Source organism: Oratosquilla oratoria, unplaced genomic scaffold (genome assembly GCF_046742065.1).
Source record: "Oratosquilla oratoria isolate Oo_2021 unplaced genomic scaffold, ASM4674206v1 SCAFFOLD54, whole genome shotgun sequence".
Lineage (NCBI taxonomy): Eukaryota > Metazoa > Arthropoda > Malacostraca > Stomatopoda > Squillidae > Oratosquilla > Oratosquilla oratoria.
The window spans coordinates 514,025-537,765 of record NW_027467718.1 but is presented as its reverse complement, the minus strand read 5'-3'; the positions used below and the strand labels follow the sequence as shown (position 1 = coordinate 537,765).

Below are 23,741 nucleotides of genomic sequence, written 5' to 3'. Positions count from 1 at the left end.
CAGAGTTGCCAGAAGGACGAACTCCCATCAAATAAAAATGGGTTTTTAAAAAGAAAATTGGACCTGATGGCTTAGTTTCATCTTCAAAGCCCACTTATTTGCTCAAGGTTTTTCACAAAGACCTGGTATTGACTATGATGAGACCTTCAGTCCTGTGGTTAGGCTTGAGTCAATATGTACCTTCTTATCATTAGCTGCTCGAGAAGGATTAAAGATCCATCAGATGGATGTATCTGCCGTGTTTCTCAATTGAGAACTATGTGAAGAAATTTAATAAACTCTCATTTTTCTTCTGTTCAAAAAGTCTTTCATCCATTTCAATAATTTTCCTTGTATTCCACCTATTGTCTCAATTTTTCTTAGTAGCTTTTTGTGTGGTACTTTGTTAAAAGCCTTTTGGAAGTCCAAGAAGGCAGTCTGCCCAAACATCTCTAGTATTATTTCTATTAATCTTGAGTAAAAGTGTAAGGACAGGAATTTTGAAGGGATATTATTTTTTGGAATTTCGTTTTATTTATCTATTTATTTATTTGAGTGTTGACTTGAGAGACTGGGTAGTATGGACGTCGTGACGGTTTTATTCAACCAAGAAGCAAAGTAGAAAATAGAGCCTTAATAGATCATGAATTTATTTTGTTCTGTGTCTACGCATCAAGATGAGTTGGCAAAGAGCCTTACTATAATCATTGAGGGAAAACATACAATAGGAGGTAGCTACAAATATATTTCAACTGATTTTGGTTCAACTAATCTTGGAGACGACATTAGAATGTTCTCCAACATAGCGGGCGCACCGTAGCTCCGCCCACACGTGACGTCACTGACGCGTTCGGACGGAGGCGTAAACTAGGACCATTAATTTATTTTAAAGAGTAATAGGAAAAATTCCCAACTTTCAGTTCAGGATTCCACTAGAGAAATAGTTTAGGGAGAGATTGTAGCAGCTAGGGGCTGTGTTGAGAAGCGAAATGAAGTTTTACAAAATAATACAACAGGGGAGGTTAGTAGTTTACCCATAGATACGAACACATAGCCGTCTCGTTTTTGTTTTGTTTTGTTTTTTGTGCGCAGCTATAATTTTAGTCTGATGCCAAAAACTATCCCGATAACAGGTATGGGTACGTTCTGTAAGATTAATGGAAATAAATGTCAATATGTGAGTTAAATGATATAGTGCAGATATAGTAGGTAGTTATTATTATTATTAAGTTTTGAGTCTGATGCCAAAAAATATCCCGATAACAGGAAAAAAAAGGGTTTAAGGGAGTGTACTCCACAAACACTTTGCGTGAAAGGAGTTAGACGGCGTCACGCATATATACATTAGCTATGAGAGTGTAATCCTTAGAGTACAATTCTGTCTGTGATCGTTCTCTAATAAGAATACGAGGTTGAAAGTAGACACAATATTGTAAGTAGACTTATACAGTGACCGGAAGGTTGGAGCGTAAATAACTACGTTTTTCCACGTGCCTGTGACCTTACTTATGATGCCCATAAGCAAAAAAAAAAAAAAAAAAAAAAAAAAAACTGTGTTATTAAACATCTCGCATACCCATATATTTTTCATACTGTAAGGATCAATAGATTGTCTAGTTGGAGAAAACCACAATATACTTTTGTATTTTCTTACTATATTTTTGCCTATGTGTAATAATTAACACAGAAAACCTTCACTTATATACTTTTACTACCCCACTTGGGCATAGGCCTTTTCGCTACCCAGAACCAACCCCGAACGACCTGAGGAAGGGGGACGGAGTCAGACGTGAATAACAAGGAGCAGTTTCCATTTATGGTCAGATATATCCATATAGACGATTGGGTGGTGGCAGCGTATACCTTGATTTCTTATTTCCCAAATCGTTCTTATGTGGGTATCTCTGATCACTCCCATTGGAGGTGCTCTTGGTTAAACACTAATCAATCGACGGCACCACAAAAGCATATTAAGTTTGTAGTACATGATCTTCCACTTCTAAATCCAAATTGATTGTATGTTGTTCTCTTTCGAATGTTTAGTCCATTTATTTTTAATAACTCCTATGTATGTATTTACCTAGTTGTATTTTACGGGACGAGAGCTATGCTCGTAGTGACCCATTTTCGTATCTCTCCACATCCAGTTTATTCTTAAAATCGTGTATAGTTCTGGCATTCACTGTTTCTCCGTGGCCTCTATAAAGAATTTCCATCCCTTTCATAATTCTGAAAATGCTCAACAAATCGCCTCTTTCTCTTCTCTGTTCCAGTGTTGACAGATGTAATTTATCCAATCTTTGTTCGTATGGAAGATTTGACAGTGTAGGTGCTATTTTTGTCGCTGCTCTTTGGATTCTTTCTAATTTTCTTATGTTCTTCTTTGTGCTAGGTGCCTACAGTGTTGTAGCATATTCTAGTTTAGGTCTTATCAGTGTAACAACTATTTTTTTTACCATCTCCTCATCTATGTAGTTGAAGGCCACTTTCATTGATCTCAATAAGTTATAAGTCTCTCCAAATAATTTATTGACATGTTTATCAGGTGTCAAGTCACTTGAGATGATTACTCCTAGGCCCCTTTCTGAATCAACTTTTTTGACTTCTTTGTTTCCAATTTTATACTGTTCCAATACTCTATTTTTTCTTTTTCCAAATTCCATTGTGCTACATTTTTTAATGTTGAAGTTCATCTCACATCTCCGACTCCATTCCCATATTTTGTCTAGGTCGTCTTGCAGCGATCTGCAATCTTCTTCTGTTCTTACTCTTTTGAGTGATTTGGCATTGTCAGCAAAGAAGTTCATGTAACAATTTACTCCCTCATCCATATCATTTATATATATGACAAACATTAAAGGAGCCAATATAGAGCCTTGTGGGACGCCACTTATCACATCTTCTCAGTTCGAATTTGTGTCTCTAAGTACCACTCTTATTTTTCTCTCAGTTAAGAAATCCTTCATCCATTCCAGCAGTTTACCTTGTATTCCTCCTATCATTTCAAGCAACTTGGCTGGGCATGAGACTCAAATTGTGATGTCAGCAATCTCCCAAATCAACTTTACTTATATAAAATCTACTTTAAAACATGTCCTTGGTCAGTCAGCAATTGAGTGTGCACTCAACTCAGGAGTCAGATATGGACATAGGTACAGAGTGTCCTTCAAGCATTAAAGTTGAGCCTGTCTTTTATGGTGATAATAAAGAGGGCTATTATGCCACCTATGGACAGCAACCACATAGATCATTACAAAGATACATATTTTGAAGAAGAGAGAGGGGAGCAGTAATGTCAACACAAGTTGACTTGAGTGACCAAGGGACTAATTGAAGACTCAATCTTCTGGATTGTGATGGCCAAGTTTCACAATGTGTGATATGTGATTTACATTACCATTGTGCTTGATATTGTCCATATTTGTATGAGAATAATGAAGTGTCATTCAGGGGTATCAATGAGCTAGATACTGGTGGTAATAGTGAGGAACACTTGATACAAATGCCAGTATTTGTTGGATATGCCAGTGATGAAAATGTCAAACAGATAAAGATTATGCATTTGGTCAAGGAGTCTTGAAATTGTGGTATATTGGATACCAGTTGTTCAACTACAGTTAGCGGTCAACAGTGGTTGGATAATTACTTGAACAACCTGTGTTAGAAGAAAAATCTAGCTGTACATTTACGTTTGGTGATGGTGTAACCTATAGATCCATTAAGCATTGGATTGGAGGTGTGAGATTGGAGCTGTCAACTGATGTAGTGTGCAATCTTCCACTTCTGATTAGTAAGCAGTCAATGGAAAAATGTTTATTTTTATTTTGGTAAGGATTCAGTGAATATTATGAATTAATGGGTGAAGCATATCAGGTAACTACATGTTACCACTGTTTTTGTAACTAGAACCAGGGATCCAGAATGTGTTACTGGCTTCAACAGATAACAGTAAAACTGCTTTAAAAATTCATAATCAATTTGGCCATCCAGGTGCAGAGAGATTAATAAGGAAACTGTAAAATGCTGAAATGTTAGAGAGGGACATGGAGAAACAGATTAGAAATGTTAATGAAAATTGTGGTGTGTATATATAAATGTCCAAAACCAGTTGTCAGTGTGCAGATGGCAGAGAAATTTAATGAAGTAATTGCAATGGATCTGAAACAGGTATGACAACATCTGTTTCTTATCATAGAAGATCTTTCTACAAAATATTGTGTGGCATCAGCCATCACCAACAAGTCTGCTAAGACAGTGGTTGGCAGTGTCTTCAAAAATTGGATTTAATTGTTTGGTGCTTCAAGGAAACTTCTCTTTGACAATGGACTTGAATTTAATAATAGTGACATAAAAGAACTTGGTGATCTGTTTGGTGTTAAAATTTTAATCATGCTGCAGAAAGTCTGTGGAGCAATGGCACACAATTGGGATGCAGTGCTAAAAGTGTTTGAGGATATGAAGTGTGATATCAATGTAGCCTTGGCTTGGGCAGTGTCAGCTCATAATGCATTGGTGAATAATTCCAGCTTTAGCCCAAACCAATTAGTATTTGGTTTCAATTCTGCAGTATCTGTCATCAGTAGCTCCTTGCCTGCTCTAGAGTCAGTTTCTGGCTCAGATATTGTGTGACAAAACTTGAATGCTCTGCATTCGGCTCGAAGGGAGTACCTCAAAAACAAATCTAGAGAAAGGATCAAGAAAGCCTTGCATCATAATGTGTGCGCAACAGAGATAAGTAACCTTCACAATGGCGGTGAGATGTACTTTAAGCGTAATGATGATCAGTGATGGCATGGTCCGACATAGTTATTGGTAGGGATGCCAAGCAGGTTCTGCTTTGTCATGGGGGTGTTTACGTCAGAGCCCATATTTGCAGATTATCTAAATTTCCCCTGAGGTCTCAAACAGATTGTCCTCAGACTTGTGGTGGATCATCCATTGGCACTCGGGAGGCATTGAGGAATATGGAGGGTATATGTGATCAGGAGGTGGACAAGGATTCAGAGGGGTTTACTTCATCTGCATCATCTGAAAACACTGAGGAAGCAGATGATAGTGGTGAAGTACAGGAGGTACAACAAAGACAAAATGATATTGTAAGCAAGTCTGAATTCACAGAGAACTCTTGAAGAGAAACAAGGCCATTTAAACTGCTACTGGGGCAAAGGATCTTAGGACTGAATGAAAAACTGGTGAGTAAATGTCTGGAAGAATAGTGAGCAGAGGAGGTAAAGATAAAGGAAAATATAAAAATTGGTTCAACTTCCAAAAGAATTCTGATGGGAGTGTAGAGTGTGGATTTTTCAGAAGTTGCAGAATTGGAAGTGGTCCCTAATGAAGTGGAGATGTTTGTGTTTTACTCCAATGAAGAAGTGATAAAGCAAAGGAGCTGAAGTAAAAATTGGCAAAAAAAGAAAAAAAAAAAAAAAAAGTATAGGAGGAGAAGGATAGCAGAAAGGAATTTACATCTGTGCGGTGGGTTATCACAGAAAAGGTGAAAGATGGAAGCCCTATAATCAAAGGACGCCTTGTAGCATGGGGTTTTGAGAATACATCCAGCTTTAGGAAGGACTCCTCTGCTTGTTCTAAAGAATCTATCCAATTGGCTCTGGCAATGGCTTCTGCATTTGGTTGGGAGTGTCACAGCCTGGATATGAAGTCAGCTTACCTTCAGGGCAACTACATAGAGTGAGAGGTTTACTTACATCCTTCCCCAGAATATTATAGGGGTCAGCTTTGGAGGCTGAAAAAGATGGTGTACAGTCTGTGTATTTACCTGGTTGTATTTCCTAGTTCTATTTTACGGGAAGAGAGCTATGCTTGTAGTGACCCGTCTTTGTATCTTTCAGCATCAAGTTTGTTCTTAAATTCTTGTATAGTTTTTGCACTCACTTTTTCCTCATCCAATTTATTCCAAGTACTTGTGTGTCAAGAGTCAGCTACAGTCTCTGTCAGCTAAGATATATCCACTTGAACCATCCTTGTTTTCTTGGTATTATAGTGGTGAACTTCATGGTATCATATGTGTATATGTGGATGATTTTCTCCGTATGGGCACTGGGGTGTTCCAGGAGAAGGTTATTGATGTTCTTCAAGTAGAGTTCTGTATTGGGAGCATGACATTATCTACCTTCAAGTACGACTCAAAGATGCAGTGGTAGCATTTGCAGCTACCACTACAGTGGCCCAAGTTCAAATCCTGCCCAGGGCTGAAATAATATAAGTATCGTTGCGCTGTGAGTCATGGGCGGGGAGTTGTGTGTGTGTGTGTGTGTAAGGTCACAGCATCACCCATAGATCAGGCATATATGAGCTCTGAGTTCTCTTCCGGGAGGGTAATAGCTGTTGATCATGAGACCAACACGTGACCCAAGACAATGGTGAATCACATAGGTTTGGTAGTGGGCACTACAGCTGAAGGTATAATGGTTGGCCAGTATAGCTATGCCAGTCTGCTCACACCACTGAGTTTGGGATGTTGTAGGTTGGCAGCTAAGTCTAGTGAGCTGTTGGGCAATGAGAGGAAAGAATTCAGTGCTTTGATTGGTCAACTGAGCTGGATAACTACACAAAGAAGACCTGACATTCCCTTTGATGTGTGTGAACTGAGCGGACATTGTAAGAATGCCACAGTAGCTGATGCTGTGAGACTTGATAAGATTATCAACAGAGTTGTGAATGGCTATTTTTGCTTGCTGTTTAAAAAGCTGTAAGCTGTAGAGAACTATAATTGAGTGCTTCTCATATGCTTCCTTTGGGAACCTATCTGATGGTGGCTTCCAGGGAGGATTTGTGATTTTCCTCAAGGATGGGGAAGGAAGATGCCCAATTTATTGACAATCGAGGACATTGCGCTGGGTTGTGAAATCCACCTTGTCTGCTGAGTATGCTGAGGGTGCTTCCTATCTTGGACAGATTATCAGGGACATTGTCAAATGCCAGAACTTAGCTGTACACCGATTGGTTGACAACAAGAGTTTGGTGGATGCCTTGAATTCTTCTCATAGTGTGGAGGATCATTATCTTTGCATCAACATTGCATTGTTGAAGGATTGTTGTCATGTGGTGAGATTAACTCTGTTGTCATTTGGCTGAGGGCAGCCATATTGGATTTGTGTGGTTCAGTGAACAGACACCAGGTGGCAGTGTTGTTGAGCTACTATGTGGAGTGCTGGGTCCCCAGTATAAAGGAAGTGGTGAATGGAGTATGGTCTAATAGATAAGATGTCAGGATGGAGAGCATTAATGAGTGGAGTTCCACAAGGTTCAGTGCTTCCACCAATAATGTTTCTTTTCTATGTCAATGACATGAATGAACAACAAGCTATGTCAACATGTTTGCAGATGACAAAAAAGTAAAGAAAATAGTGAAAAATAAGAGTGGTAGACTATTGCAAAAAAGATCTTAACACTATTTTTGCATGGAGCCAAGAATGGGAAAAGAAGTTCCATACCAAAACATCCAAAGTACTGGAAATGGGCAGTAGTGGCAAAAGATCACCCTTAAACTATTCCTTGGGAAGTGAACACATTACAAAAGCAAATGAGGAGAAAGACTTGAGAGTATTGATAAAAGACAGCCTGTCACCTGACAGACATATAAGCAGGATTGTGTTCGTCCACATTTGGAATATGTTGTTTCTATGTGGTCACTGAATCTCATTAAAGACATTGACAAATTGGAAATAGTACAATGGCAAGCCACAAAACTGATTCCAAATATCAAAAATAAATCACATGAAAATTGACTAAAACATATGAATCTGTTTTCCCTAAAAAAAAAAAGCATAGACTCAGAGGTGACTTGATACAGGTCTTTAAGATTCTAAAGGGACAACATTAAGTGACAAAATTTTCACATTGAATGAGAATCAGACAAGGAACTATGGTCTCAAACTGTCAGGAAATAGATTTAATTTGGAAGTGGGTAGAAACAACTTTGCCAACCATGTAGTTAATGAATGGAATAAACTTCCTGCAGTTCAGTTCGAAGCTTAAGAATGATTTTGATAAACACCTAAGCAAGGTGCTGTAACGACTGTCATTTATCTTATATTTGCTTTGTTATAATTTGTTTATTATTATTTGATTCACATTTATTAGTTATATGTTAAATAAATAAATAAAAGATATAATAGTATAAATAATAATAAAATAAATAAATGCATAGTTATAATTAAATAATAAATAAACAGGGAAACAGTAAATATTAATACATACATAGATATACCAAAGGCTCTTTTCCCCATTACACTTTTGCCTGCCTCCTGTGTAAGGAGGAAAAGAGACTTTGGTATATGAATGTATTATTATTTACTATTTACTTGTTTGTTTATTATTTAACTATGCCTATGCATTTAATAATTTTATTTATTATTATTTACATTATCATTTTTATTTATTTATCATCATTATAATGTTTTCCTGTCATAAGCCTTTTCCAGATCCATAAAAGCCAAAAAAACATCCTTACCTTTTCCTATAGCTTTCTCACATATGTCTTACCACAAAAATCTGATCTACGCAACCTCTACCTGTCCTAAATCCACACTACTCCTCGCCAATCACTCCCTCTGTTCCTCTCCTAATCCTCTCAATCAAGATCCTCTCATAAACCTTCCCAACTACACTTAACAAGCTAATCTCTCTGAAACTACTACACTCACACTTGTCCCCTTTTCCCTTGTAAAGTGGAACTATACAGGCACTCCTCCAGTCCTCCGGCACTCTACCCTCTCTCCAACAAACATTAAATAACCTCACCAGCCAGTCCACCATCACTGTACCTCCTTTTTTTTTTTTTTTTAGACATTCTACATGGCATCCATCCAGCACAGGAAGGCACTGTGGGAGGTCTTGCAGATATACGGGATAGGAGGAAAGCTTCTAGGAGCTGTCAAGAGTTTTTATGAGAGTAGTAGAGCTTGTGTCAGGATTAGAAATGGAAAGAGTGAGTGGTTTGAGGTAAAGGTGGGGCTTCATCAGGGATGTGTTATGTCGCCCTGGCTGTTCAACTTAAACATGAATGGGGTGGTGCGAGAGGTAAATCCAAGGGTAGTGGGTAAGGGATTGGAAATGTTTAAAGAAAACGGAGAAAAGTGGGAGGTGAGCCAGTTGTTGTTTGCGGACGACACTGCGCTTGTCACAGGATCAGAGGAGGGATTGAAGAAGTTGGTGACAGAGTTTGGGAGAGTGTGTGATAGAAGAAAGCTAAAGATAAATGTGGGTAAAAGTAAGGTAATGAGATGTACAAGGGGTGAAAGTGGCAGCAGACTGGAAGTGAGCATTAAGGGAGAGCGACTGGAGGAAGTGGATAGTTTTAGATACTTGGGTGCAAATGTGGCAGGAAAGGGTGGAGTGGAGGTGGAGGTAGAATGTAGATTGAGAGAAGCGAGTAAATGCCTTGGTGGAATAAAAAGTGTAATGAGGAATAGACATTTGGGAATGGATGCTAAGAGGAGATTGTATGAAGGAATGATTCTGGTGACAGCACTGTATTGGTCAGAAACATGGAACATAAGAAAGGAAGAGAGAAGGACCGTATTTTTTGGACCATAAGGCGCTTCGTACCATAAGGCGCACCCGTAATTTGCTATTCCCCGTCCTTACATAAGGCGCGCCTGACCATAAGGCGCACCTGGTCTCGTCATCGGATAATCATGTATATGTGAGTGCATTCAGAACTGAGCATTTTCGTTGTTGAATGAGAAAAATCGGTTGGGATTTAGCAAAATTACAAAAATAAATGATATATTTATTTTGGTGAGTGAAATCAGACCACCTCCATGGACAGTCTGCCCTGCCAACACCCCTAAAAAATAACATAAACACGTTACGGGAATTGTGGGGAATAAAACCAACATTAGCAGTTTTATTCCCGGAATTCTCTATTCACAAAACACAAGATTTATTACAAATGGTGGTAAATTTTTAGTTTCGACCATGGGCGCAATACAGCAATAGAAAATTCATTATTAATTTTGTAAATTATAATGTATCAACGTAATATGCAATTTTGTGAGCGGAAATAAAATACAAAAACAGATTTCGTAAGTAACGAAGTCATGTCGGACGAATGGTACGCCATGTTTGTTATGATAGATGCCGACGTCGAAGAAATGAAAGGATGATAAATTCGTCGAACCTAACCTAACCTGTGTTTAATAAATCATTACCTGCAAATTAAATGTCATCCGGCTCGTCCTCGTTGTCGTTGTCGTGAGAGACGTTGGCGGGCTTTTCAAAAACTCTCTCAGCTTGCGGGTATACAAAGTTTTTGCAGCTTGAAAGAATGCATGTATCTCTGCTCCATAACATTCCTTCAAGAAAATGTACCTGGCGAGGTACTGTCGGAAGTACCGAGGCCGTCAATTGACAGACAAGATGGCGTCCCGATCCTATGCTACCGACTTCGTTCATTAGCATATTTGCTTGTAGCAAGGTATTTTTTATTTTCATTTCCGCCCACAAAATTGCATATTACGTTGATACATTTTAATTTACAAAATTAATAATTAATTTTCTATTGCTATATTGCGCCCATGGTCGAAACTAAAAAATACCCAAATGACTACAGTCGGAGTGGAGCGAGACTAGACCAATGCAAAATGGCTGTCTGTGTTGTGGACGCTATCATGTCATAGCCATGATAGCGTGAATGAATGCAGTGGCATGGACTCGAAAACTGTCGAAGTTTTCTCAATTTTCTTGTCAAGATACATGCATCTTGGTTATAACTTGGTTGTAACTTTTGCTAGGCCTATGCACTGTCGCCGTCGGCAGGTTAGCTACGAAACGTGTCAAAATAGTACGTCACTGTCCGGGGCTTGGCCTGCGGCGCTGCTCGCTCTTCTTCTTCTTCTTCTAATTCGAGTTTTTCTTTTTCGAGTTCTTCTTCGAGTTGTTCTTCTTCGAGTTGTTCTTCTACTTCGAGTTGTTCTTCTTCTTCGAGTTCTTCTTCTTCTTCGAGTTCTTCTTCTTCTTCGAGTTCTTCTTCTTCGAGTTCTTCTTCTTCTTCGAGCTCTTCTTCTTCGATTTCTTCTTCTTCGAGTTCTTCTTCTTCTTTGAGTTCTTCGAGTTCTTCTTCGAGTTCTTCTTCGAATTCTTCTTCGAGTTCTTCTTCTTCTTCTTCTTCTTCGAGTTCTTCTTCTTCGAGTTCTTCTTCTTCGAGTTCTTCTTTTTCTTCTTCGAGTTCTTCTTCTTCTTTGAATTCTTCTTCGAGTTTTTCGAGTTCTTCTTCTTCTTCTTCTTCTTCTTCTTCGAGTTCTTCTTCTTTTTCGAGTTCTTCTTCGAGTTCTTCTTCGAGTTCTTCTTCTTCTTCGAGTTCTTCATCTTCTTCGAATTCTTCTTCGAGTTCTTCTTATTCCAAATAATACCTTTGGTAATCCCCATGATCCGATTTTCCCCCATGTTTTGTAAAATTCTTGTAACCCGCAAAGTAATGTTTTTCGAACTCACTCGTACTCTCTCGCGAAATTTCTCCGTCAAACAACTCGAGTTTTTCAAAAGTTTTGTCACTGTACTTGTACGATAACAATTTCCGAGAAAAAAATCATAATATTAATAAATGAACAACGTGAATCAGATAAGTTCCAGTTGAAAATGTGAAACGAACTGAATAAACCCTTACACCTACCCAGGGTCCGGTGCGACCGTTTTGCCGGGTCTCGAGAAAAATTCGCAAACCGGAAAATTCTTTTTTTATTTAGTATAAAGCCACACATAAGGCGCACCTCACGATAAGGCGCACCACCTGATTTTGGCCGATTTTAAGGATTTTGCCCGCGCCTTATGATCCGAAAAATACGGGAGTTTGAATGTGTTTGAGATGAGGTGTCTGAGAAGTATGATAGGGGTTACTAGACTGGATAGAGTGAGAAATGAGGAGGTGAGGAGGAGAACAGGGGTGGAAAAGGAGCTGGGAGATAGGGTGGAGGAAAGAGTATTGGGCAGGTTTGGACACATGGAAAGAATGAGTGAAGAAAGACTAGTAAAAGAGGTATGGAAGGCAGATGTGGAGGCAGTGAACATGAGGGGGCGACCTAGGATGAGATGGATGGATGGGGTGAAGGGGGCTTTGGGTAAGAGGGGACTGTCTGTTGAAGGACGAGAGAGGACAGAAGACTGGGGTGAATGGAGAATGGTTGTATATGGATGATGTTGTGATGCATGAAGTGGAATGGGTGGGGGGATGGGGGGTGAGGTAGTATGTGTGAGCAATATTTGATGCAGCCCGCAGGGATTTCTCTCCATCTTCTGCATGAAGGGACGGAGAGGGGAGGTCGCCAATTTAATGAAGTGGCCTTGCTGCGGATGTGCTGTGTTTTGCGACACTGCCTCTGACCCAGGACAGTGGACAAGATGCAGGGAAGACCCGTCATCCAGGAGGTACCAAGATAAGAGGGAGGGTGGAGGGGAGTGGAGTGTATTGGGGATGGAATGGGTGGGAATGGTTATCATGCCTTTTTCTTTTTGGTGACCTTCCTTGTAAGGGGGAAAAGCCTTTGGTATATGTACAGTATGTATGTATAATTTTTTCACATCTGACCTAGTTATGGACCAAAAGGTCTCCTGTTGGCATGCTCCACCTTTTGTAATCTTTTTGATATACTGACTACTGCAGAAGATTAAAATGTCATTTCACTGCATGGATGAAGATAAGTTGAAAAACTCATCAAAATCCTGATCCATCCAGTAGTATGGTCCTCAGACAGAGTGAAAGACATAAGCAATATCGAGAGAATACAAATGGCAGCAACCAAACTGGTAACTAGCCTGGTAGATAAACCATATAAGGGAAGATTAAAACCAGTGTCTGCCAACTTTGAAAGATTGAAGAGGAGGTTATATGATTACTTTATTCAGGTCACTGAAAGGGATAGACTGAACTGACAGAAGAGATCTCCTGATTAAAGATGGGAGGGCTTTAAGAGGTCATGGGAGCAAATTAAGAAAGACCATGTGTCTAAAGGAAGATACAGTTTTCCATATAGATCCATAAATACATGGAATAGCTTAGAAGGTGATATAAACCAAGCTGGAACAATACATGAGTTAAAATCTAAATATGATAATTGGAAATCAAGGATGTAGATTAAGTTGGAACTGTACATGTATTTGAGGCTAGGTATGAAAAAAAATTAAAGAATTGGAGAAGGGACCCAATAAGCATTTCTCCTTTCCTGTATACTACAATTAGATAGATAAATGCACACATACACACAGGAAGGTAGTATTGCAAAGCAAACACTATAAGGAAACTCAGAGTAGTGTATGCTACTATTGATGATTTACTATTGGCTAGGTTGGAGATACATGACTATTTAAGGATAAATGAACCTGATATTTTGTGTTTAGTGGAGGCCAAACTCCTAAAAAAAAAATTCTGCAGCTGGGAACAATAGGAACAACCTCCTGGAGAAGAGGCAGAAGGTAAAATGGGTTGTGGAGTAATGTTTGTTGTGAGAAGTGACATAAATGTGTAAGAAACAAATCTAAGTGAAGGCAAAACTTAAGCAATCTACCTGAAAATTAGAACTAAAGGGCAGAATTAAAGTCTTCATCATGGCATATGTTGGAATGTTATTGGACACAACTCTTCTCCTAAAGAAAATTATTGAACAAAGTAGCAATTTAGTCCTTACTGGAGATTCTAATTGCAATGAGGTCAACTGGGAGGAATGGGAAGCAAGTGGCAGAGTAGATTCCTGGGGGAAATACTCTGTTAAGTAATGGAGAACACAATGACTCAGTGGGTAGAGAAAGTGACCCGGCTAAGAGGAGATAACACTCCCACAAGATTAGTTCTATTACTAACCAAAGAGCCACACATCATCAGCTCATTGAACTACCTTTGCCCTACAGGAAAAAGTGACTATGTAACAATTGGATTTCAGATGGAGGATAGGCAAATAGAGCCAAGGAATATAACACACAAGTAAGGATGACTCAATTTTAGGGAAGCAGATTACTTATGATTGAAAAAATCTTTGAGGAAGCAAACTGGGAGTAATTCATGAATACCACAGGAATAAAGAGGATATATACATATTAATTTTTTTTTTTTTTTTTTTTTTAACAACCTGGGAGTGAACAAACTTGTGCCAAAGACCAGTGGAAGGAAGAAACAATACTGGTTTAACAAAAAATGTGAGACTGCAAAAAAGGCCAAGGGTATGGCTTGGGGAAAATGGGAGAAGCAATAAAACAAAAGAAGCTTACAAACAAGCTAGAAATTATTATACAAGAGTTTTCAGGGAGGAAGAAAGGTGTAAGAGGCTGGTAGATTAAAGTAGACAAGTGGGTAGATAGAGGGGTAGGTAGCAAGAAATTCATTTTATGACTTAGATGTTTAGAAAACAATGGTTACTATGGAATAGCAGAGTTGCATGGTTTTGCTCACCGCCTAATGTTTGTAAACACAAGCTAGGGTATCGATATAGGTGCTGATGTTACGAATTGTTAACACTAAAGCTATTTTGCTTCATGACAAGATTGCTTGCACAAACAGTATTGCTTAAGACAGTATAACAGTCTTTCTGATTGGAGAAAAGGGTGGAGGAGAGAAATTATTGGTACATGGAAGTAAAGTCACGCCCTTAAAGGGTGGCACTTATTTGTAACGGTCAAAGTTATTGAATGAATTAAATAGTGATGTCGAAGCAGACTTGGCTTGGTGAGTGTAATAAGGATACCAGGTGGGACATCCTCTGGTGTACTTAATCAAACTAAGTTGTAGAAGTGTAATATTATTCGGAAGAAATGAAGAAAATTTACATTTAATTCACCTTATACTGATACTAAGTTGTATTTGACTAAGTAGGACAAAAGAGGCATGGGGTCTACAGATGAGTGACTTACAATCATCCAATGATGAGAAGAAAGTGAAGAAAGTTGAAAGTGAATGAAGAAATAAAATTTCATAGAAGGAACAGTTAACAGAAATAAAACCAGTAATTGAGGAGAGAAGGGAACTGAGAGTGTTGGTAGTAACAGAGCAAACAGTGGTGGCAGCAGTGGGAGGAACCTCCTCCGAAGTGATTGGATGAACCTCCTCCAAAGTGATTAGATGAACCTCCTCTGAAGTGATTACTAGACTGATGCATGACAAGACTGAATGTAAAAGTGAAAGGGTACACCAACCACGTAGTGTACAACCACAACCAATGTGTATGTTAATTTCAAGGACAAGGAACGAGGAGTCTTCATACTACGAGTGAATGAGGCAACCTACAAGGTGATCTACAAAGCAATCTAAAAAGCAGGGAATGAGCCACAACAAAGCAGCAGTGAACAAAGACTGACAAGGAACAACAAGGTTGATGTATGTAAGGAAGACTATGTGGAGACAGTCAAGTCAAATCAACTTTAAAAACTGAAGGTATGAATAACACTAATGTCTTGCATCATGAGGTTCATACCTTGAATATTAATATTCCCAAATTCACCGGTGCTGAAAACACCTTAGGAGTTAATAAATTCCTCAGCATTGACACTTTAATTGTAAGCAAAAATATAACATGAAAAAAAAAAAAATAGAAATTTTAAAAGAGAATGTAGATCCTGAGAAGGGTAGAGCTAGGTTTATCATAAATTTCCAGCAAATGGAAGATATCAACAAACATGAAGAGTATAAAAAAATGTTCATTAAACATTTTATGTCAAAGTGTGATCAGGAACCTATCAGGTCTTTGATTAGAATGTTCAAAGAAGTTAAAACAAGTGAATCAGACACAGAATATTTAGCAAGATTAGATAGATGGTCAAAAGACATGAATTCTATTTTAAAAGATTCAGATTGGATAGAAAAATCTAGTGACAAAATGAAAGTTTCCTAGGTAATGAAATTAATCACATTTGGCTTAACAAAAAAAAAATTATGACTTAATAGCAGAAAAGCTGTATAAAGATCTCAAGTCAACTAAATTTAGGGGAGGTAGATTATCTTCTTCAAGGGTACAGTGAGACAAAAATCATAAATCCATATGTGACGACAGTGGGACAATAGAAACTACATACTCTAGGAGTGAGTATAGGAAAAGAGAATTTGGACATGAGTTAGCTCATCAAAAGATGCTAGAATTGTACATTACAATTGTAATACTTGGGGGCATAGAACACAAGACTGTTATTATGGAACTATTTGTAGAAATCGCAAATATGAGGGTCATAATGAATACAGTTGTAGAAACCCACCTTTCTGTATCATCAAAGGATAGGACATAGAACACCAGAATGTAGAAATTTTCATATGCACCCCATAACAAGAGGAAAACCCCCAGACACAGAATAAACCAATATTACAGAACTCCCCATATATATAGAAATAGACAGTATTGTGTTAAGGATAAGAGTGATAGAAAGGTGAAAGAAAACTCCAACATAAAAGATATTTATAAACTGACAATTACAATTGGAAGGACTTCTGTAGGACCTCTCATTGCTGGTAGAGTGTTCAATAAACCTACTCAAATATTTATTGATACAGGATCTGTAGTTAATGTTATAACTAGTAGAGTTTCAATCCAGTTAAAACCAGGCATGAAAATCTTGGAACCAATCCATTACTCACTGCACAGAGTAACTGGAAATCAGTTAAAAACATCAGGTAAGGTTGAACTAGAAGTCATCTTATATACAAATGAACATTTTCACATTCCAGTGATAGTTGTAGAAGAATCTGTTTTTCCAGGAGATTTATTGATAGGATTTGCAACTATGAGAAAAGAGAACATGGTCATATGTCCTGCTGACTTAGGGATCTTTGTGAAATCACAGTTAATCCCACTTTTGAATCAACCAGACTTAAGACCAGTGACAGGAATCAAAGAATCCCTAGAAATAGATAAGAAAGATAAATTTTTCATTTTAGATAACAAGGCCGAGCGGTCCAGACCAACAGAAAGTAAAGCCTCATATAGTGTCCCCAACTCAGATGTTTAAGAAATCCCAGAAATTACTAATTCATCAACTACAAATGAAGCCTTGCAAATTGTGGGTGGTGTAATAAAGTCAACATATTACACTCCAGAGTAATTAACAGGGTAGAAGTGCATTTGAAAGGAATCACTGTAGACTCTGAAATTTTAACCATCCCAGAATCAATTAGATTAAAAGGTTTGAAATTGGACTCAGGGATTTATAAGTCAAATAAGAACATGGTAGAAATATTAATGATTAATACTTTGAATAAAGATATAGTCTTAAGAAAAGGTACACAAATAGGATGTTTTCAGGTGTGTACAAAACCCATTAAGATTTTAAATGAGAGTACTGAGAAGGTGGATTTACCAATTTCATCAATCTGTTCAGTTCAGGAAGAAACAGAGTTGGGAAAGAAATACAAGAATCAACTAGAACCTATTAGTTGCCCTGAGTTGGATGAAAGCTTAGTTGCTTTGCTCGTAAAGCACAATAAAGCAATTGCTTTGCCAGGGAACGCCTTAGGCAAAACAGATGTTTTAAAACATCAGATTAAATTAAAACCAGGGACTCAACCTATTTATATTCTGGCCTACAGAGTTCCTCACTCCAAACTTACCATAGTATATAAACTGCTCACTGAAATGCTATTGCAAGATATTATTGAACACAGTAAAGGGGAATGGAACTTCCCTTTGATTCTGATGCCAAAATCAGATGGTACTATGTGCCCAATTATTGATTATAGGGAATTAAATAACCACACCATATGTGACATGTTACCATTACCAGTCATAGGGGACATTCTTAGAAGTTTGGGAACAGAGAATAGATATTTTAGCACTATAGATATCAAATCTGCTTTTTGGCAAATAGTGTTGCATGAAGACTCACGAGAGTTCACAGCATTTTCTACTCCAACAGGACATTATGAGTTCAAATGAATGCCATTTGGGTTATGTAATAGTCCATCAACTTACATGAGATTAATGAATACAATTCTAGATGGGTTGTTAGGAAACACTGCCAGTGTATTTCTAGATGACATTTTAATAGTTTCCCAGACAGTGGCTGAGCACTTTAAGAAATAAGATTTGATATTCTCAAGACTAGTTGAAGCAGGAATGAAAGTGAAACTTGAAAAATGTAAGTTCTTGCAAGACAGTGTTATTTATTTGGGACCTAAGATACACAGGCATGGACTTAGTACAGTGAATTCAAAGATTGAAGCAGTAAAGAATTTTCCAGTTCCAATGTAGAAAAAGTTATAAGTTTCTTGGGATTGACAGGATATTATAGAAAATTTATTCAATGATATGCTGACATTGCTAATCCATTAAGTTCTTTGTTGAGGAAGGACTCAAAGTTCATGTGGGGACCTGCACAACAGCAAACTTTTGACAAGTTGAAAGATAAACTCACGAGTTCTCCAGTTTTAATATTTCCAGACTATGATAAAGAATTCATTCTTTGTACTGATGCATCTGACATAGGGTTAGAAGGCATACTTATGCAAGAGAGAAATTAAACTTTGAAACCAATAGCTTACACATCTAGATTTTGTAATAGCGCAGAGAGAAACTACTCTATAACAGAAAGAGAAATGTTAGCAGAGATATATTCAGTAGAAAGATTTAGAGATATGATACTGGGTTATCCAATCAGAGTGTGGACTAATCATGCAGCTATTCAGAACCTATTTAAGCATAAGAATCTTAGGGGCAGACTAGCTAGATGGTTTGCAGTACTTCAGTGCTATGAAGTTAAGTTTGAATATATTCTGGGTAGAATGTTGCAGCGGATGCACTTTCTAGAAACAGCCAACCAACGACAGGGTTGATTAATTTTGTTTCTAGTATAGACGAGTTAGTAACCTTAGATGAGGAAATGCTAATAAGGGAACAGAGGGATGATAAGACATGTGACTCATTAGCCAAGTATTTGATGAACCCAAGAGGAAATCCTCCAAAACTACCAAAAGGGTGTAAGAAGAATTTCATTTGACTAATGAACTTTTGTATAGAAAAACAGTTGCAAGTGGAAAGATATTTCTAGGGGCCCAGTAAATCAGTTGGTAATACAGTGATCCCTCGTTTTTCGTGGTTAATGGGGACCAGAACCCCCTGCGAAAGGTGAAAAACTGCGAAGTAGGATTTGCTCCCCCCACCCCTAGGAATTTTCGTGTATGTGTATGTGGGTACCAGAATGGTTAGAATATGTAAACAGTATTTATACTTTACATATTTGAGACAAAGATTACAACAGTACATGTATTTACTTAAATCTTTAATTATAAAACCTTATGCAGTAATTAACACTTATTATACAGTAATTAACATTCATCAACATTGCCTTCTGAGAGAGGCAAAGAGGCTTGTGTTGGTGGCGGAGGAGAGGCTCTCACTTGACTCATAGAGGCTTTAGGTTCACTCAGAGACTCTTCTGCTGGAGGTGCTGACGGTGTAGCTGGGGTTTTTACCTTGGAGAAAAACATGGTAATGGGTAGTTGTTGTCTTTGTTTTTATTTTGCTTCAAAATTCCCCTATACAAGGGCATAACCCCATCAGCACGATTGCTAAACTCAACAGCTCAAACCATATTGTCGTCAATGTCTTGTGCAAATTGTTGTATTGCCCTTGCCATGTTGCACAATTGTAGCAGGTTCTCCAGGGTAAGGCCACACTTTTCAGTTTCTTCTTCGTCTTCCTCTTCGTTTTCTTCCTCACTTGCAGACTTTGTCATCTCAAGGAGGTCTTCATCTGTCAGTGGGTCCGAGTGGCAATCGATAAGGGCACTGACATCTTTTTCTGTCATGTCGACAAATCCTTCATCCCTTATGATGTGAGCCAGCCTCACCACCTTCTCCACCGCTGAGTGATGAACTTCATCAGAAGTGATGCCTGGATAATTGTGCACCACGTTCAGCCATAATTTCTTCCAGCTAGAATTTATGGTCTCCCTTTTCATGTCCTTTAATGCTTGCTGGATATTAGACAGACATGAGGCAATGTCGTAACTATGTCACTATGCTTTCAAGCCTCACCATACAGAGGCACGCTTCTGAGGCTGTATCTTTTTTTAGATTTTTTTAACCACCCTTTGCTGGCTGAAAAGCCTCGTCCTCAAGAAGGCGAATCACTCCTGGCAGCGTTAGTGCTGGCTTGAGGTTCATCAGGACTTTCTTCAGCCACTTCATTGTCGTCATCAGGCAAGATTTGGTTGTAGAGAGCTTTGGCCTTTGTCCTGATCATATTAGTGTCCAAACTCACTGTCTTTTCCCTGCAATCAGCAATCCACAATGCCAATGCAGCTTCCATTTTTACAATTCTCTTATTACGCGGAGTTATCACATGTTTTGCTTCCTTATAGAAGGTTATTGAAGCAGTTTTGCAGATGTTTCCCTCCTCTTTCTTGATGTACCACACTGTAGATTCATTCATGCCATAATGGCGTGCCACAGATGCATAACTTCTGCCCTCTTTGATCATATCTAAGTTTCACTTTTTCGGTGATGGTCATCATCTTCTTCCTCTTGGGTGCCCTGGAGGAAGCTTTCGCAGAGGTACAGTGCTTAGGCAGCATTGTAAGGGCTTAACTAATCAAAAAAAGTTATAGCTTAAACAAAAAAGTTATCGCGAACACAACACTAAGATACAGTATGCGAGACAGTCAACAGCATGGACGAGACTGGTGAGACACAACAAGGGAAGATGCTGGGTGAGGCTGTGATGACGTGCAGCCAATCAGCTCATGGGATAAATCCACTCATGCTCTCATTGGTCGATGTCGCACCGGGAACCAATCATGCACCTTGTGTAAGTGCCTGTGGCATGTACAGTTTGGCATGCAGGGAAACCTTCTCTCTCATGCATCAACATGAAACGCGTCTTTCCGCAATATGGCTGTATTTTTTTATTTTTGATATTTTGGAAAAAACTGCGAAGCACCGAAGCCACAAAACAAGAAGTGTGAAGTGATGAGGGAACACTGTACCACAAACTCTTGTAAAAGAGATATTGAAGTTACTTCATGATAGTGATTGTAGTTCACATCCAGGGAAGGATAAAACTTATAGACAAGCACAACTTAAATACTTTTGGCCAGGTATGAAGAAAGATATATATGATTATATAGAATTTTTTTTTTTAAATGTGTTAAGTAGAAAAGGAAATACACCAAAACCTGCTCCTATGTTAACATATCTCATTCCACAGAAACCTTCAGAAAGAGTTCACATAGATACATTGGAGTTACCTATGTCTGAAAATGGATATGAATATGTATTTGTTGCCATTGATTATTTTTCAAGATTTTGTATTTTACAACCCATTCCAAATAACAAAGCTGAAACTGTTGCTTCAGTAATCTATGATCAGATAATCTGTAATTTCACTACACCTTAGATCTTAGTTTCAGATAATGGAACTGAATTTAATAACAAAATCTTAGGGATACTTGGATTCCATGTGTTAAATGTACTCTGAACAACCAAATTAACATAGCAACAGGTGAAACACCTCATTTTATTATTTTTGGGGAAGACAAAACTCTTCATATGAAATCTTGATTACAGAGCAGAAACCTGTGTATAATATAGATGATTATATCTCAAATAGGATGAATACATTTCAAAGTATTCACCAAAGAGTTAGAGAACATATGCAAGACTATTCACAAGAGATGAAAAGCAACAACACATAATAGCACATAAACTAGAATCTAAAATAGGAGATTTAGTCATGGTCAAACTACATTCACCCTATAATAAACTTTCTCCAAGGTACTCAGGTCCATACGGGGTAATTGATTCTGCAGATGGAAATAAATACACTTAGAAACTAAGGAAGTATCAATAAGTTACTTAGATGATATGAAGAAGGTTAGGATACAATTTGATGATGAAGATAACTGTGATACTCTATGTATTAATTTTAATGACACATTAAACCCAGAAGAGTATGGACAATATGTAAATAAGATTGTGGCGAAAGAACATGAATGAATGTTGCATAGTGCGCCTGGATGGTTAGTATGGACGTGGCATGATTTGTAACGTGTGATTGTTGTGTGATTCGGAGAGGAAGCAAGGGGTATGTAGCGAGGGTATGTGTGGGGGGGCCAGGGGGGGTCCCAGCATTGCCCGCCATACCCCGGATAGCAGTAGTGCAAGCTTAGACCCGGTGTTAGACACAAGTGTTAATCCTCCAGTTTGTTAGTCAGAATAAAGTGAAGAAAGTGACACTTCTGCCTTTCCCTGACCCAGACAATTGTATGTGAGCTTCTTCCATCACTCGTGATTCCAGGATCACGGCTCATGTGCCATTGAAAAGGTGAGTTAATTGCAGAGATACGTAACAATATTATATGTGATTTGAATATTAATCTTGATGTATTTTACAGATAAAATTGCTATTGATGAAATGTATGTACCGGGTACTTGTGATGGGAGACCTACACTACTGGAACTTGGTGTCAAGGAGAGCTTCTACTTTGGTCAGACATAAAGATCTTGGACCTGCTGTGGTCAGACTTGGAATCTTGCCAATACTTAAGGACAATTCACATAAGTATTGAACTCTTATTTTGTGAAGCATATAACATCCTTATAAGTGTGTCTTAGAAAAAAAAATTTAATTGTATGTTAAACAAAAATTGAAATTCAAGAAGAGACACTTTACAAGACTATACTGTATATAACTTTTATTGTATATTGCTCAACATCTTTGAAAAGATGATAACATTCTCTATTGAGATCTAATGTTCTTAATCAAAGTAGTGAGTTTTGCAAATCTATTTAACATTGAATTATGTTGTTTCTGACAAGTATGTTATTCACCATTTTTCTGCTTGAATTGTTATTGACATTTATGTATTTTGGAGGGGTTGCTTGTTTCTTTGAAATGTATATGCTTGACATGTTTTACTGATACCATTTTACCAGTTTATGCATGGGTAGTTTAGATATTTAGCTTGTATATATTGATATTCCAAGTATATATTAACGAAACCTGTAAGAGGGTAGTAGAAATAATTGGTCAGGACAACCAAGAGTAGCTGCTGAGCCCTGTAAGAGGCTGGTAGATTAAAGTAGGCAAGTAGGTAGATAGAGGGGTAGGTGGCAAGAAATTCATTTTATGACTTAGATGTTTTGAAACAATGGTCACTATGGAGTTCCAGAGTTGCATGATCTCGCTCACCACCTAATATTTGTAAACACAAGCTAGGGTATCGATATAGGTGCTGATGTTATGAATTAATAACACTAAAGCCACTTTTCTTTGGGACAAGATTGCTTGTATAAGCAGTATTGCTTGAGACAGTATAACAGTCTTTCTGATTGGAGAAAGGGTGGTGGAGGAGAGAAATTATTGGTGCATGGAAGTAAAGTCATACCCATAAAGGGTGGCAATTTTTGTAATGGTCAAAGTTATTGGATGAATTAAACAGTGATGTTGAAGCAGACTTGGCTTGGTGAGTGTAATAAGGATCCCAGGTGGGAGTCCTCTGGTGTACTTAATCAAACTAAGTTGTAGAGGTGTAATATTATTCAGAAGAAATGAAGAAAAAAAATTATGTTTAATTCACCTTATACTGATACTAAGTTGTACTTGACTAAGTAGGACAAAAGAGGCATGGGGCCTACAGATGAGTGACTTACAATTATACAATGATGAAAAGAAAGTGAAGTTGAAAGTCAATGAAGAAATAAAATTTCATAGAAGGAACAGTTAACAGAAATAAAACCAGTAATTAAGGAGAGAAGGGAACTGAAAGTGTTGGTAGCAATAGAGCAAACAAAAGGAATTTTGAAAGGGGTGTAGTAGATAAATGCACAGATGAAC

The 23,741-nt window shown here is 38.0% G+C and overlaps 1 protein-coding gene across 3 annotated transcripts in view; it reads right to left on the bottom strand.

Moving 5' to 3' along the window:
* LOC143023655 (tetratricopeptide repeat protein 23-like) overlaps positions 1-23,741 on the bottom strand; it is a 625,055-nt gene that overhangs the window by 91,939 nt on the left and 509,375 nt on the right. The window lies entirely within an intron of this gene.